Consider the following 16,574-nt stretch of genomic DNA (forward strand, 5'->3'; position numbering starts at 1 on the left):
AAAAACACCTTTATGCAAAAAGGTAAAAGGCAACATAAATCTGTTTTCTTTAAAAACAAGCTTCTATGGTATTTTACAAATTTAAGTATTTTCCTGCAAAAAAGTAAGTTTGGGGTTTCTAAGCCTAATAAATATTCTGATTTTATTCTTCTAAAATAGTACTTTTAAAGTGTTTTTTATTCTAAAACAAACAAACAAAAAATAGGTTCAACAACAGACAAGATTTCTTTTGAGCAGCCCTATGCTAACCCTGATTTTCTCTGGGGTAGGGATAAAGACTTAAGAATTAAATATACAGTATGTGAAAATAGTTATTAAAACACAGAAAAATAGGCATAACAAACTTTAAACATTTTAATTATGAAATATAAGGAAAGGAAATCTCTATTTTTCATATTAAACTTGATGCTCCAATGAAAGAAGAACGAGAGCTACTATTATAACAGAAACCTTGCTATTTGTAACCTGGGGCTTTTCTTGTATCATTTCTATCTTACTATATTTTCCTATATTTATGGCATTTCTATTCTGGGGTGATGGGACCACTGACAAGTGTCCTTTTCTTATGTGTCTCTCTTAAGATTTTCTTTTTTTTTGTTGTTTTTTTTTTTTGTTTTAGAGAGCATGGATCTGATGTCATTTTAAATGTACAGCTTTTTATCACTCAAGGGAAAAGCAGAGCCATGTTATATTTAGTACTTTCATTTCTTCTGATTAAATATGAATTACTATGAAATTTTTCTCATCATCTAACACGCCATAATACGCCAACAGCTTTTTAATACACTATATAAGCACAAACTTCTGCTCTAAGAGTTTAATTTGCCCCTCTAATCCAATCACATCAACCTTATTTCTCTTATCAGAGATTCCCATTTTGAATTAAATGAGCTCATTAGTTTTAATCAAAAGCAGAGAGATCAAAACTTAAACGTAAATGCTTTAGATCAGAGCTGTCAGTCAGCCGTGCAGTTCTATTTTACTAAAACACAAGATCAGAGACCCTTAGAACCAATTTTTTCTCGTAAGGGATGCCGAGAGCTTGAAGATGCTATATCCTTTTTTTTTTTCCCTCCCAAGGACAGATTATACATTTAAGGTTAGACTTAATTTATAGCAGTTTTTCATCCTGGTGGAAATGGAAAAGTATGCCAATCGACTCTTGTCCTCTTCACATCTATTGGCACTGGTCCTCAGAGACTTGAACTAACATGCAGCCATCAGAATCCACACTACAAACTCAGCCTTACAAATTCAGCTCTGTTCAGCAAGACTGTGTTTGCAATAGCTGAGGACAAATGAAACTTCCCAAAGAAACGAAATACCTTTTAGGCCAGGATCCTGGGTACCCTAACCCAGTAAGGAAGAACCACCTACCTGTGGAAGAGTGAGTAATTGAGGCCTCATTAGAAATTATTATTGAGTTCAGTATGTGTAACCGCACAGTAAAACACTTAGTGGGCACGTTAGAGACCACAGCATGGGTGTTTCCTGCTGGGTGACGGAATGCAAGACGCAAGCTTTGCATGAGCCTTGGAGGCAGAACACTGCTTTGTGCCCTGACTGAGGCAGTGAATACAGCAACCGCCATGTATTACAACAATAATTGTCTAAACACTCAGGCGCAGCATTAATTAAACCCAGGACAACTGGTGTGACAAAAAAAAAAAAGGTCAGGTTTTGCCCCACTGAAGCTGAGATTTAAAATCTAAACTAGTCCTTAAGTTTTTTTTATTTCAAGAGCATGGGGAAAAGGGGGATTGGGGGAAAGAAGAGGGGGCAACTTAGAAAAACGTTTGATTTCTGATGAAAATTTCTCTTTTAATTCCATATGACTTTCCAGTTCTGAGGAAGGGGCAGAAGTACTGTGCCACGCTGTCTTATCAAAGGGACGTGGACCAAACTCTTTCACAGTACACACACCCCCCCGGCCATGTTTCCTCAAGGGCTAGCAAATGTACTCTGGTTATCCCAGCTCTAACAATGTTGTCTCTCATATACAAAGACGTATTATCTGCATGTGACAGATAATGTGAGAGCAGCAGCTTTAGAAGAGAAGTTTTCGAAGGTCAGAAGCACTATTTTCACGAAGGTTCTGTTGGGAGAGAGCCAAGGCAGCATGGCCTCAGTTATGTGTGACATGACTGTAGCACTGAACAGAGAAGGAATGTGTGTGTGTGTGTGTGTGTGTGTGTGTGTGTGTGTGTGTGTGTGTGTATTGTGGGGGTGTGAAGAGAAGATGGAGTAGTGAGCAAAGTATCCTTACGTCTGGTGCTCTGTAAAAACAGTGGAAACCAGTAAATGCCAAAGAAGCATTTTAGAGTGCTTTCTAGATGTCAAATACTTTTCTGTCAACTTTTTGAGGCAGGCCATGATTGCTGCATACTCTGACAAGAAATTTGGGATTCAGAGAAGTTACATCTGCTGTCTGAGACATAAAAGAAATTTATGGGTAGAACTAGATTAAGTGGTCAAAGCTCACATGTGGCCAGTTTTGACCTATGAATTATAAACAAGGAGCTGAAAAAACAAAAACAAGACCCATGCAACTAAAAGCTAGATAAGGCAATACACTCTATTTTGCTGAACCTCAAGGGTCTTAACTTTTTAATAAATCTAAATTATCTCTGCTCTTGAAATGTCAGTTTTTGCATATTTTGTAAAATTTACAGAACAATTTATAGCAAAAGTTGTCATAATTTTTAGGTTGGCAAATGCCACCATAATGTGAAATCGTATTTGTGTTATTCCACATCTGTTTATGATTCCCTAACTGATATTGTAGTTGCTGCTTCCTTATCATTATGTAGGAACAGGAGGTGGTGGAGAAAGTGGGAAAGGAGGGGCTGACTGAGTACCATTTAGCTGTCACTGGCCAATCTTAGGGCCAGATCCCCTCTCAACACTTAGTATTCTCTCCAGGGTCTCTGCACGTGTATGAGACCAAAGCATAAGACGGACCTTTCATTTTAGTACATTTCAAATGTTTTCAGTGCAATTCTAGTGCCAGAACCCTCCAAGTGTCACCAAATCCTGATGTGTGAAGGAGAAAAAAGCAAAATTAAGTTCTGAGGTAACGTTGTTACTCCTCAATTGTGAACAAACTATTTGTCCTTTTAAAGGAGAACTGGAGTTGGGGTAAATCATTAAGATATGAATTTAAATACACTCTTTCCCCATTTCATTACCTAAATGAACCTTTCCTTTTTCAGATGTTCTGTGCACACAGGACAAATCAAAGTGCAAATAACCAAAGTGATTTTCCCAAAAAAAGGGAGGCAATGTTGGTTTGTGTTGCAATTATGTTGATAAAGACAAAGTGTTTCATTGTCATATGTTGTTAGCTTGCTTAGATACTGATGTATTTTGGGACCTTAGAATGAGTACGGGTCAAGTATATGACAAGTTGTTTCTTACTAAATTTTGCTTACTAATTTTTCTTCAGAGACTTGGAGGTTAGGTATGGTCATATAGCTTTCTGTGCCAATAAAATATGAGCAAGTCATGTGTCACTTCCACCTGGAATTTTCTACAAGAAGCAGTCATGAGATGCTACTTTCTCTTTCCCTCTGCCATAGTGACTATCAATATTTCAGATGGTGGCAGCTCCATCAGCCTGGGTCTTGGAATGAAGACGATGTGGAGTAGAACCCTCAACCAACCCTCCAAGAAATAAATCTTTCTTATAATTTGGGGACTGTTTTTTTTTTTTTTTTACTGCAATAAAACTTAGCCTGTAATGACTGATACAAAGACCAAATCTTTATTATTACATAAAAAGAGTCAGTATGTTGTTCAAGTCTCTCAGGTGGTCAGTGACAGAACACAGAGACATGACATAGGTCTGACCGACTCCAAAGGTCATGATGTCGAGACAGTGTTCTTACAGTAACTTATATCCTCCGCATTTTATCTTTTATGCTAGGTATTCCAGGGCTGAGACTTGTCTAACTCTGATCCTAGCATGGTTCCTTCTACCCAGAGCAAAGATATATATCTATATCTATATCTAGATACAGATATATATCATCTCTCTCTATATATATATGTGTGTGTGTGTGTGTGTGTGTGTGTGTAGTGCCAAAAAAGTATACACATTTTAAGAAAGGAAAACTGTTTAAAATTGTAATACTCAATATATACCAATAACAAAAGATGAATGAAAGTCATGTTTGACTTCTGCAATTACAAGAGATGCTCAAAGTGGTTACCATCAGCGTCCAGACACTTCTAATTACGGCAAACTTCTGCTTGAGCAATGCTGACCAAAGTGTCCACTTGTGTACATTTTTTTGGCACCCCCAGTATGCATATATGTATATGTATGTGTATATTTATATTATTTATATTTACAATATATTAATATGTTGAAAAACTAATAGTCATTAAATGTTGACTTTAAACAAGATCTTCCTAACTTAATTTCCCAATAGTAGGCCAAGCATGGTAAAAATAAATCTTTTCTCACATAAAGAGTCCCAGCAGATTTTATGTTTATCCAGGATGACATCTGTGCTAATCTGATGCCACAAATTCTTCAATACACCTCCTTCCAAAAGGTGGAGCCTATTTCCTCTCCTCTCACACATGGGCTAGATTTCCAATAGCACCTTGTGGAATCAGCACTGTATGACGTGGTCATCACAGGCAGAATGGCTTCCTTGTTGCTCTCTCCTGGGTCACTCACTCTGAGGGAAGCCAGCTGCCATGTTATGAGGATACTGGAGCAGCCCTGTAAAGAGGCCAGTGAGCTTTCTCCTAACAACTGAGGCTTCCTGCTAACAGACACATGAGTGAGATTAGAAGTAGAGCGTTCTGCCGCAGTAGCTTTCAGATGACTGCCCTCTGACTGACATCTTTAGCGAAACCTCATAAGAAATCCTGAGCTAGAACTACTGTGTTTCCCCGAAAATAAGACCTAGCCAAACCATCAGCTCTAATGTGTCTTTTGGAGCAAACATGAATATAAGACCCGGTCTTATTTTACTATACTATAAGACCGGGTCTCATCTAACATAATATAAGACCGGGTCTTATATTCATGTTTGCTCCAAAAGATGCATTAGAGCTGATGGTCTGGCTAGGTCTTATTTTCAGGGAAACACGGTACCCAGAGAAGGTGCAACTGGATTCCTGAGCTGTAAAAACTACGTGAGATATCTTTCTTTTTTTTTTTTTCCTTTTTAAGCTGTCAATATTTGAGGTAATTTGTTGAACAACGATAGTTAACTAATATAACATCCATGTAGAGACTCTTTGGAAAAATCATAGTCTTGTTTTGATATGTAACAACCACATACGTTTGAAAAACTCATGTGATAAAGAGAAGGAATGCATTGACCAGTGTGTCGATACCTGGAGAATTCACACATGCAAGGAAAACTACCTGCAATGCTGATTTTTGTAACCAAGGTCTGTGTTCTCAAGGTAACTGCTCAATTGATTTTTTAAAATGTGCAATTTGCAAAAGGTGCTATCAACAGTGTCATCTACAAGATCACGAGATCTTGAAAGGCAGTTGTAATGTCTTGCTTGTCTTTTGTTGTATCTATTTGCTCTTCTCCAGCCTCCTTCATCTCCCCAAGTTCCTAGGATTGTGTTTTATGTAAGTAGGCACTCAGTCTGCGTGTTGAATAAAGTAACATTCAGATGCTTTCTTTTAAGAATTATTCACTTTACCCCTGCCATTCTCACACCAAACATCTTGTCCAAGAAGTTTTTCCTTTTTCTTTTTCTTTTTTTGAGGACAGGGAATCATTACGTCTTTCTCCTGTATTCATCTCTAAGGAAGCGTTTTCTGCAAAAGTGTTATTTTGAGAGTCGTGGACCAGTGAGTTTGGTAGCTAAAAGAGGATTGGCCCGATTTCCCCCAGAATTAGAGGATACTTTGTTCTCTGTCTTTTGAGAGTTGGTTTTTGTCCCACTAGTCTGTCCTCTACCATGTGCCAGGACTACTGTGAAGGGGATAATGGCCCTTAGTAGATTAGACTGGCCCCTCGGCCACTGGTAGCGAGGCAGCGCCCACCATTCCCTGTGGACACAAGTTGTATCGCTCTTTGGGTGTCATGCATGTGCAGTTCCAGCCGTAATGCGCTGGCTCAGCAGTCAGCCTCTGTCTGCTTCAGGGCTTGCTCTGGAGTACCACAAAAAAGCCAAATTTATTTAAGTCTCATTAAGGCTGATTCCTGTTTCCACTCAGTTGTGAGTCTTCAGCTTTGTTTAGAAATTTATGAATCATTAACTGAAACTCCAGAGCATAGCTGTGAAAATAATTGTGGTTCAATAGTGATGCAAGAAACTTCTTTCAAAGTCACATTAAAAATAATCCAGCAAATAAATAAATAAATAAATAAATAAATAAATAAATAAATAAATGAATGAATAATCTGCCAATCCATGCCACCTGTCATCACAAACGCTCTGGCAATGTCCACCTGCCTTGGATGAGACTCCCAATGCATGAGGTTGCCTTTCAGGTTTCCTGCGGCTGGCAGGGATTGCTACTTGGTGCGCCTGTCCCCTGAGGGAGGGGAGAATGTTCAGCTGCCGCCTGCTGCTCTGCGGTTTGTGTTTGCATGATACCACTCTGGGGAAATATACACAGTGTCAGAGTCAAGCTGCTACCATTGGGTGTTTCTATACACAACTCCTGAGCAACAGGGAAGTTCAAGGGGAAAAACTGGGTATTGTGAAGATAGCCTTTGAGAGTACATGACATCCAATGTGACCCATCATGCAGCAGGCTGTGCACGCCAACAAACATGCCATATGAATACTGCAAGCGAATGTTTTAAATTACTTCTTAGAGACTCCCTATAAATGTTGCCACTTGAGGGATCTATGCTAGGAGAAAAATACAGCATGGTCTCCTGGGACAGTGCTTGGATTCCATTACCAATATTGTGTATGGGATCGAGTGTGGCAATGCTTTTATCACGACTATAAAGTGGTTACGAGCCAATTCCTCACATAAAACATACTCACTAACATTGAGGCTTCCCCACCCCCTTCTGTTTTCTTCTTTTATTTCTTTCCTTCTTTTCTTTCCTTTCCTTTTCTTTTTCTTTTTTTAACAACAAGCATGATGTCAGACAAAGGGCATCAGGCATAGTCTTTGTAGTACAAAACAAAATAACAATACATAAACACCTTTGTGAAGGCAGCTCGAAACCCCATGTTTTCTATTAAAAAGTCATGTTCAATCTTCACTGTTGATAGAACCGAATAGCTAACACAGAAAACATTGTATATCAGAAAGGTCAATAGTTATTATGAGCTACAAATATATTTTTTCCCCATCCTTCAGGCTGTTTAGCGCATATCACAGCATGAGCAGCTGTCTTCTTTAATGCTTTTAAAATTAGAATCCCAAAGAGGAAGAAAAAATTATAGTTGCAATGATTGCTCTCTGCTTTTGTAAGTTTACTTTAATATACTATTTTATATACATGAGTCTTCCGTGCAGCCTATCCATGAAGCAGTAACTGGTTACTAGTATCGAGTCGAACTGCCATATTTATTTTCTTAGCATTCTGGCCAAATCTCCAGCTCAGGCGCAGATGTTGTCGACATACTATATTTTAAAAAGGAGTTATATAGAGGAGTCTGGTTACAGGCACTTGCAGACACATACACACGAATCCTGTCTTTTCATTGCTTTAACGTTCTATGACTAACTATAACAATGCCATGTGATGAGAAACAATTATGCAGCATTGGGTGAAAAATCAGGCAGTGATTCAAACCATGGATACACAGAGTATCACTCTCTACTGTGCAGGCTGGAGAGTGTACCTTTTAAATTTTTAAAGTCTGGTTTTCTGCCTGTCTCTGAAACGTCTTGCCCTTAGCACACGGCCCTAAAAGACAATAGGGTATTTTAAATAGCACATGTAAGCACGTATCACATGTTTTATTATAACCCACTTAGTTTTTGTTCAGGGATTTAAATTAAATACTTACTGAGTGTCTATAATGAGCTGGGACCATTTATAACAGTGCTTACATTTTGGAGGAGGGGAAAATACATAACAATTTCTGGTAGCGATTAATGCTATAAAGAAGAGCAATGCAGAGTCAGGGGCTAGAGAGGGATGAGGGATACATTTTGCTTGGCTGGTCCCAGGGACCTCTCTGATGAGGTGGCACCTGAGAAGATACTAAGTCATGTGGCTCTCTGGGTGGGTAAAGATAACAACATGCGAACACCTCCATTCTAATGATTCACATTGCAACTTCATGACTCCAGATTTTGGTAAAAGGCTTTACAGAAAACTGTTATTTGGAGAGATTTGCACTAGTGACAAGGAACTTCTAGCAATGTTGCCCTTTGAGTTTCTAGACAATGTTTTGGAAATTTTAAATTATTAAAACAATTCTTTTCTGCAATAGCAGGTTAGATAGGAGGCTGTGTGCGTGTGTATGGTGAAGGCATGATCTGCTTTTTCTACAAAAATTATTCCCACCCCCTGATCCTCCTTTCCTGTGGCAGCCATCATCTTATTCTCTGTTATCTATTGGTCTGTTTCTATTTTGTTTATTCATTTGTTTTGTTTTCTTAGATTCCACATACTAGTGAAATCTTATGGTATTTGTCTTTCTCTAATTTATTTCACTCGGTATAATACCCTCTAGGTCCATTTATGTTGTCATAAATGGCAAGATTTCATTCTTTTTATTACTGAATAATATTTCATTGTGTGTGTGTATGTTTCACATTTTCCTTATCCAATCGTCTATTGATGGACATCTAGGTTGCTTCCATATCTTGGCTATTGTAAATAATGCTGTGATGAACACAGGGGTGCATATATCTTTTTGAATTAGTGTTTTTGTTTTCTTTGGGTAAATACCCAGGAATAGAATTGCTGGATCGTATGGCAGCTCTATTTTTAATTTTTTGAGGAACCTCCATACTGTTTTCCATAGTGGCTGCACCAATCTGCAATCCTACCAACAGTGTACGAAGGTCCCCTTTTCTCCACATCCGCGCCAACACTTGATGTTTGTTGATTTATTGATGATCACCATCTGAAAGGAGTGAGGTGATATATCATTGTGGTTTTGATTTACGATTCCCTTATAATTAGTGATGTCGAGCATCTTTACATATATTTGTTTACATATATTGGCCATCTGTATGTCTTCTTTGGAGAAATGTCTATTCAGGTCCTCTGCCCATTTTGAAATTGTTTGTTTTTTTGGTGTTTATCCTTTGAACTTCTGTTCAAAATTATTTGTTTTTAGTACATCACTTATTTTAACACGTAGGAAACTAAGAGAGGAGTTGATGGACAGAATTATCCAGAGTGTCCCCTGCCACCCAGACATAGGCACTGGTGTTGTAAATTCTTTGGGGAGCTCCAGAGAGAGCAGCTTCAATAGAAAAATAGGATAAAGATTGAGTCAATAAGTGATATACTTCTCCATGGTGATTTTTGGTGATAAAAATAAAGAGACCTTGAGTATGTGTACTGATTGAGAGGACTGAGCTTAAAGTGGTCTACATTGGAAATTTCATTGAAGAACTGAAATCATAAGAGATATTTAATCAGTAACAGAAAAAGAGAAGCCTCTGACGTTGGGGGAAGAAAAAACAGGATGCGAGAGAAAAAAATGGAGAGGAGGAGGAAGAAAGAGATGAGTGTGATGGGAATGGTGTTGAACAATTTAATCTCAATAGACTAAAGGTCGTTTGCTGAGATTAAGGAAGTGGGAGAAGGAGAGGATTTTGAGAGTGAAAAAAAGGTATGAAGCAGCCCATGTGAGCAAAGCAACGAGAATCAATAGAAAATAATAAGATTGCACAGTGGCTAGAAGTTCCATGGCTTAAATGTAAGAGCACTAATTTGCTAGTGTACCCTCATGATAATGGCTTTGTGGTTTTTCCAGGCAGTGCTCAGGACAGTGGGCTTTTCCCACGGATGGCAGCCAAGTCAGCACAATGGGAATGAAAGAAAGTCAATAGAGCGAGGGATCCCAAAGGGTTAAGACACAAGCAAGTGAAACTGACAGTGATGAGCTGGGGAATAGGGAAGGATGGCAGGGCAGGGGGGTGGTGATATGGGTGAGGCAGCCAATAAGGAGCGTTGTTCAGAGAATGCTTTGCGAGAATATTTATTGCTTTTAAACAAGTTTATATCTCTCTCCATTTTTTTTCCCTGTGTTCATAGAAAACTTGGAAAATCCAAAAAAGTTATTAAAAAAAAAATCTCTAGTAACCTTACCAGCCAGCTACAGTCACAACTAACATTAGTATGTTTTGTTGCAGTCTTATTTACTATTTATTTATATATTTATTTCAAATTGGGATCATTCCTGGGTCTCCCATATTTTTAATGTTAAAAAAGTTATAACTCACTATGTAATAATAGCTGTACTTTTACTAGACACTATTTAGGGAATAAAAGGATGCGGGGCTCTAGTGGTCTTGATTGCAAAAATCAGTTTTTTTTTTTAAGAGAAATTACAGTATCTGCACTTGCCCATATCAGTATTTCACTTTCAAACACACTATTTTACTGGCTATGTGATGTTCCATTGCACGGTGATGAATTTCTCTGAAATTAATCCTCCTTCAACTTTCTTATGATTTCTTAGGGTGGATATCCAGAAAGAGTATCACTGTGTCAAAGAGCATGAACATTTTTTTTAAAGCTAATATGGATAAACTGATTTCCAGTTTACATGTGCTCTATCAGTTTACATGTGAAAGATACAGAGAAAACACCTTACTGGGATCTCCCTAAAAGGTGATACGTAAAAACATCTCATGTGTTTTTAATTTGCATTTTTATTTCTAATGAATTTGAATAATGTTTTAATATATTTATTGGCTATTTGTATTTTTCAATGAATCATATATTTATGTCATCTATTTTCCAGTTAGGTTTTTAGTGTTTTTCTTATCAATTTGAATGAGACACACACACACATATGTATGCACATACATGTATATGTATGTATATAGTACATATATATGCATGTATATACATATATATTATATTTTAAGGATACTATCTTTGACATATTTCTTGCAAATATTTCCCCATTTGTTTGCCTTTTCTTCTATTTACAATGTTCATTGACACACATAAAATTTTCAATTTCATGTAGAGAAATCTATAGATTTCCCCCTTTGTAATTTGTTCTGTTGTTTTTGTATCTTAGAAAGTTTTTCTCAATTTTTTATTTTTTTACCAGATGTTCAGCATCTTAAAAATGAATGACAGTTAAAGGTCAGGTATGATCGTGCCAATGGCTAGAGGTAAGTCAAAGAATGAGTTTTTTGAGCTTTCGCAGTCAAGGTCATGCGTGTGAAATAGTTACCCACCCTGGAAACTTTCATCTGGCATCTTCTGCTTCCTTGAGGAGACTGCTCTTCAGGAAAACTGTGGGGCGTGAGCTGCATCATGGAGGAAGATTGGTGGTGACGTGGGTTGACAGACAATGGCACTGAGAACAGGTAAAGAATGCTACTTTTTTTAAAGAAAAAGTTTTAAAGGATGATGTTGGGGAAAATGGTGTGGAAGTGGGAGCAAACTATGATAATCACTCCTCGTTCATGATGGGAGAGTAAGAAGCATAGAATCATGGCCTTTGTTAACAGAGCATTTTGAGAGCTGTAGTACCCAAGAAAGAAAGGTTTCAATTACAGTGAAGAGGCAGAAGTGGGGTTTGTGAAGAAGATGGTGGCTATAACAGAGTTTACTCCTAATTAGGGTTCTCCGATAAAATATAAGGTACCTTGTTAAATTTGAATTTCCAAGAAACAAAGACTTTTTCTTTTTTTTCAGTGTGAACCAAAGATTGCTTCAAATGTAACTGGGAATCCTATTTCTATTTGCTTAAATCTGGCAGCCCCGCTCCTAGAAAAATGAGGACTCTATGTGGCACTAAGGAAGGGTTTTGCATGAGAACAGTCATGTGGTTATAGAATAAAGAATGAACGAGTTTAGAAGATTGGCTTGAGATATTTTAGTTGGACAGAGAAACAGTTCTGAATGGCTGGAACTTTCTCACTGAAAAGTGTTAGAGAACTAAGCAATAATTGAAAATCCAAATGAATACTGGTGTGATCACGTGGACTTTGCAAATTTGCCTTCTCAGAGATGGAGTCTAGTACAACAGCCAACTTTAATTTTCTGTGTGAGAGTATGTGCGTCCTGAGATGGAGAGCCTAGGTTGGCGGGTCTCCACAATTGTCTCCAGAGTTGTATCTTCTGCTAATTTATTATTTTCTATCATAGAGGAGGAATTTGACTGGGCAGCTAGAATTTGTTAGTTTTATTATGGCTCTATTCCAGAATGTCTTGCAGTGGTTATTTTTCAAAATGTTTTCAGTTAGAAGTATTGTATTAAATCCATCATCAATAAAAGGTTGAGGGTTATATATTGGAGAATAGTCTTAGTAACATTATTTATAGTTTGCAATAATTTAGAGTAACCAGAAATGGGAGATAACCTGATAATTATCTATATCTGTTATTTTGTGAATAGATATCTATTTTTCATGCCTTTAATTAAGCAAATTTTCCTTTCTCTTTTGATCCAATAAGTTTCAGCAACCACTGCTCCATCTTAACACCTAAATAAAGACTTTTAATCTTTTGCCAGAAGTAGCCCTGCTCCACTTTGAGAATGATAAGACTTCATCATCATGATCTTGGTCAGGTAATGTATGTGCAGGCATCATAATGGATGTATAGGCATCATTTCCATATCTCGACTTGACATTAAGTCATTTGTATATTTTCTTCAAGGCTATACATAATCTTCTCAAGTGGCGGGGACAAAAAACAGCAGTCATTTTTTTTTTATTCATTTACACAGTTTGCAATTATCCTTGCTGTAGAATCACCCTCTTTTCTTCCATTTAAAAAGATCAAAGCTTTTGCTAATGGTGAGGGGGTAATTGGGGTAGAAGCAGCCTTTTCTCAAACTGAGTACAAAGCAAATTTGTTGATATTAATTATTGCCCCTTTCCCTGCTTCACATACAGCTCTCCAATGAGGTACTTGATACAGTTAACATAAACATTTTTAGCGTTATTATCAGATGGCTTCTAGGTCTAAATTGTATATTCTATAATGCCAAATAATTATTTTAAGAACTGGCACCAGGTATCCTTGTTGCCTGGTAGCTGGACGCTCCCACTGCGTTTGTCATAATTGTTTGATGGTTAATTTCCCCAACTGCGGGTTGCCTTTGTTCCAGGTCTTCAGTTATTTGACCTAAGGTGAGACTGAATCCATCTATAATAGTATGCTAGCCTGTGCCTGTTTTTCATCTTATTATTGCATTTATTCCCAACAAACTCCATTTTCATGTCATTAGTAAAGTTCTTGGTGTTTTCCAATAGCTTGAGAAGCTGCTTTTTAGAAATGACATAAAAGTTCAGGTCATAGACGTGGAGAAAATGCCCATGTCGCCATGCTTACAATTGTATCTTACTCAAAACTATGACCTGCATTCCTTAGTTTCCTCCTGAATCATTTCAGTTACAAGCAAAACCATATACATCCAAGTAAGTTTCCCTGAAATAGTAAATGTTTTATACATGAAACACTTGAGATCGAGCAGTCTTTTCTTCTGTAGAAAGACATCAGTATATTTTCTTCTCATTGCACAATTTATGCTCAGATATTGTGATATTTATTAACATTAATTTTTTCCATGAGATAATATTGCTTTTACTTTCTTCTTGTAAATGTCATGTATTATTTTTTTGGTGCTAAAATCATGTTATATTCTTGAAATTATGAACATCTGATATACTTGACAAAGTAGCTTATATCTAAGGTGGAAACTAAAATATGTAGAACCAAAAAGGTCTTTATTCTGGAAGCTGTCTTGCCCTTCAAAGTTTTTTTGTTGACACTAATAACCAATATCTATAATCCTTGCTCTAAAAGTGGAATGCCTCACCCTGACCAGGTAAAATAGCAGTGTGTATATAAGTAATTTAGGGGAAGACAGAAGTAGTCTGAAAGGGGAAAACAAGGGCAAAGAAGAAATTATCTTTCTACCGAGAGAATTAGTTTGCTTTAAAAAGAATATTGTCTGTTACACAATTTGAAGTCTAACATTTTAGGAGATGCACTGGAAGTCTGAAAACATAAAATTATTAACAAAAATCCTTGTTATTGTAACAATTATTTTTCTTTCTTTTGGGCTTGGAGGGGAAGAAAGAAAGAATTTAGATACATGCAGAACATGTAAGTAATCTCAGTAAGGTGGTATTCTTGGGATTTTCCATATTTATATATTTTTTCCTACATTGTATTTTCACTACCCAAGAGCCCTGGCTGTTATTTTTTTTTCCCGAAGTCTGAAGATCACCCCATGGATTAACAAATGATTGAGGATTCTCTCTTAAAAGACTCTTTAAAAAACTGTCAGAATCAGCCTGAGACAAAGATTTATTATGAACTATTTAAAGGGCTTAATATATGTATCCCCAATGAGCCCTTGGAGCAAACTAAAAAGGAAGCGTGGAATTCTCAAAGAATAGGAAAAATTCTCCAATGCCTCACTTTCTTCACTCTATGATTACTGTTTATTCAAAGGATAAAATGCCTAACCTGTCACACAAAGTCCTCAGAAGCCATAGTCCTGCTGATGTACAGTAAAAACAAAACAATGACGACCGACAATAATGTGCTGGAGAAAGGCAGCTGTAATTTACTTTCTAACCTGTTCACTAACACACTAATGTGGCTACATCTTGTAGCAGGAGCTGATCCCTGACCCATGCAGCAATCAAACAACTACCCGAGTGTTGGCTGTCACAGAAGCGGGGACTGTTACCTTAATTATACGTTCCTGGATAACAAACCTTCCCTTAATGAGCAACTTTTCTCCTCTGTGTATTCCAATTCGCCCCTTCTGTCCTTGAAAAGGCCCATTGCCGATCACTGCAGTTGGAATTTGTGAAGCATATTCATAAGTATTCTTTCTAAAATACTACCTGAGCAGGCTGTTTGCTTTATGAGAATGCCAAGATATAATTAAAATTATAGGCCTGTACTTCTGGAAGGCTCTAACAAAGAATCACTCAAGACTGAAGGGAAACTTTTCAGTGAACTTAGAACCAAGCTTTTCTCTTTCCATATTAGTAATAATAGTAATAATTACTATTGCAACGACTCCTTTCTTTTCTTTGGAATTTATATTTGGTACTGAGGTTCCTCCCCACCCCCCTTGATATGATTTCTGCACTACTGTTTCTTCTTCCTAGACATGGGATTTCTTTATTTTCTTCTTACTATAACACCCCCAAATTCTGCTATGATCTGCTGACAGGGCCCCAACAATTAACACAGGCATACAGGAGGGTTTTATAGGGAGGTCTTGTAGATACCCTGAGGAGAAATAGTGCTTCTTCATGGAAAGAAGACCATGAAGGTCTTGATGGTCTGGAGGACAAACAGTGAGGCGATCTTAAATATAAAGATCTATTACTCCCCCTCATGTCACTAGCTCCGTGCTGATTTGGGACTAGTCTATAGCAGGGCGAATGGTGTAGATTGGTGACTCATTGCAGAGAAGGGGAGGGTCTGGAGACCAGATTTCTCGGTCCCACTTTGATTTCATTTGAATCTCAGGGCTTTGCTTCTTTTTCTTTTCCATTCATAGGGGCAGATACAGTTTCTGTGTAAAACAGTTTTGGGAATGTTTGGTAAGACATCTAGTTAAATACTATATAATATGTAGAGAACTCTATTGTAGTCACTTTAAATGGCCACGCAGCGTGGACTGCATGAACCTAATCCATGCCAGTGACATCATTTGGTCCAGGAGGAGCAGTCAGTAAATGTTGGCTTTTAAGGTTGTAGTTGGTGTTGCTAACATCACTACAGGTTGGTTCCTAACATCTATTTTTAGGGTTATTGGGTGGATCGAGGAGCAGGAAAGAATGGTAATGCTCAGTAGTCTCCCGGATCCCAGAGAGAAGATCATGTCCTAGAATAATGACAATGGTACCTTTGGGCAGGATGATGGCTAGAAACCTGACAGCGGGGTGGGACACATGTTTTGGAATTAGGAAGCTGGAGTTCTAGGCTTGGCTGAGCAACCAAACAGCTCTGCAGTCCTAAGTCAATCATGTGTCTTTCCACCATCCATTCCCTTGTCCCTACGAAGGACATGATATTATGTCTTGCCTAACATCAGGAGGTTGTTGAAAGAATCAAATACATCCATATGAAGGGAAGGCTTACTTAAAATTTAAGTTAAATCTGCACAGCAAACATTTGTTGAGCACTTATGAGGTACCTGGTACTGAAAAACCATATCAAATGTGAATCTGATTAATACTGGGAAAAATAAACTGCCCATTGACATGTTACTATTTTATTTTCAAAATTTATATATTCACTAATTTTCCTGGTTGCGCTATTAGCATCAACATGATTTTGGGTAAAAGATATCTAGGCTGATAAATTTCAGAAATGAACAGGTGTCATGAACCTGACTACAATATGGTAAGAAAATTTTACAGTCATTGGTTTTACTAGAAAGTGCTACAGAATACATGTGAACACGAGAAAAAGCAAATGCAACGACAACAAACA

The 16,574-nt window shown here is 37.5% G+C and overlaps 1 protein-coding gene across 19 annotated transcripts in view; it reads right to left on the reverse strand.

Annotated features, from left to right (window-relative positions):
• The window catches only part of NPAS3 (neuronal PAS domain protein 3), an 850,867-nt gene that overhangs the window by 65,685 nt on the left and 768,608 nt on the right, over nt 1-16,574 (reverse strand). The window lies entirely within an intron of this gene.

This window comes from Rhinolophus hipposideros (assembly GCF_964194185.1).
Source record: "Rhinolophus hipposideros genome assembly, chromosome: 5".
Lineage (NCBI taxonomy): Eukaryota > Metazoa > Chordata > Mammalia > Chiroptera > Rhinolophidae > Rhinolophus > Rhinolophus hipposideros.